The sequence below is a fragment of the Trichinella spiralis genome (assembly GCF_000181795.1).
Source record: "Trichinella spiralis strain ISS 195 chromosome Unknown Scfld1, whole genome shotgun sequence".
Taxonomy (NCBI): domain Eukaryota; kingdom Metazoa; phylum Nematoda; class Enoplea; order Trichinellida; family Trichinellidae; genus Trichinella; species Trichinella spiralis.
In genome coordinates, this window is record NW_003526940.1 from 2,588,387 (window position 1) to 2,590,339 (window position 1,953).

Sequence of the window (1,953 nt, forward strand, 5' to 3'; positions counted from 1 at the left end):
AGTATATGGAGAAATTAAATAAAACAGAAACTGAAACGGTAAATTTAAAAAAAAGTAACATCTTTCTAATTTAAACAAACGAACAACCTTACAAAATTCACATTCATATTAAGTCGATTATCATACTTACAGTGCAAAACACTAAATCAATAATACAGTAAGACAATGACAAAAGACTGTACACACTTGAGATAATTTCTACACGCCTTTGTAAAAATTCAATTTTAAACTGTACAAAAATATTGACAAAAGGATACAAATTTTTTAAATTTTCTTCCATTAATTAAAAAAAAAGTAAATACGAAAGTCTCTGTTTTTTAAATTTTAAAACCAATAATACTGTAAGATGAAAATTTTCATTCACAAACATTTAGCGAAGAAAAGTTGCCAATGATGAAATATCTTTCTAAATTTAAAATCAACAACTAATCTTCGTTGAGAAAATGAAACTCAATTGTGCTCATAAAATTTAAAAAAATTTAATTTTTTCCAATTGAAACAATTCTGCATTACTTTATAACAAATTCATCGTACCAGTGTTGTGTAATATTATGCAAATAATTTGAAATGTGCGAAAAATACATTTCGTGTTAATAACATATTAATTTAACCGATGTTCAACGTCGAAAGAGATAACCAAACTATCAGTAACTCTAGACCAGTAGAAGAATATGAGAAAACGAAACTTCAAATGAAAATCAATATCTGCCACATAACCTAAATTTAGTGTATCAATATTTAACCTATTCTAAAATCTGATTTCAATTCGAAAATGTATATTTAACGCCAATTGGTAGTTTGTTCGAAGATAAGTCTCGAATAAAGTAGATTAATATAATAAATAAACAGAAAATAAGTATACAATTTTATATAATTATATGAACAAAGCACCAAAAAGATTAAAAAACTCAATTCAGTTTGCCTAATAATTGAAGGACGAAATGAAATATTATTGATTACACATTTTACCATAAAATTTATCACTTACTGACAAATTTAATAAAATCTGATTACTAAACACAGGCAAGACGCTTAATTACAAATTAACTAACAACTTCCACCAAAAGCAAATAAAGAAATCAAATCATTTCCACAAAAAAAACTTCATGCATACGTATATTTGAAATTCATAAATGCTTTGTCTCAAAAAAAATACATCAATTATTGATGATATACACATAATGAACATAGTACCGAAAAAGATAAATTTCTAATTTTAGTAACAGAAGTATATTTGAATTACTTTCATTAGGATATTCTTTAATAAAAGTTACAAAATATCTCGTTAAAACTAATTTTATGATCTATAATTTTACCAACTTTATATAAATAGCTTCAAAAATAGCTATCCATTTTCAATGGAATTCTGATATATCAATGAAAAGTTGAGATGATAGTATTATAAAGGAAAAATGGAACAACCGCTTTCCTCATCTTTGCAAATCAACAATCAATACAAAAAATAATCAAGCAACTGCAAGCAAAACTCATCCAAAACGAAATAGACTGACAAACACACAGCAATCTTGCAGAGAAGACTGTACTTTTTAAAGTAAAGTGCTGTATTACAAAAATGACAAGCAAGTAAAACAATACTTTGACCTATTTTAAGAAAGCTGAAATAAAATGAAAACAGAAAATATTTTAATTTGTTTTTTAATTTTATAATTTAATATAAAATAATATTTTACTAATGTTTACATATTAATAAAATTTAATGTGGTAATATTACAAATAGCAGATGATAAACATCAATAATTAATCTTACACTTACTCGATATTTAGACAAAAGTTTAATATTTTAAAGGAAAATTGAGTTGCCACGTTGGATCTAAATTCGATCTACTTTTTAGTTTTATATGCTTTATCTTCGGAAAATAATTTCGTGGAATAGCGTTGATGAACTGTGAAGAATCTTCTTTCCCGTCCCTAGTATAGTGTCTTCAATTTCTG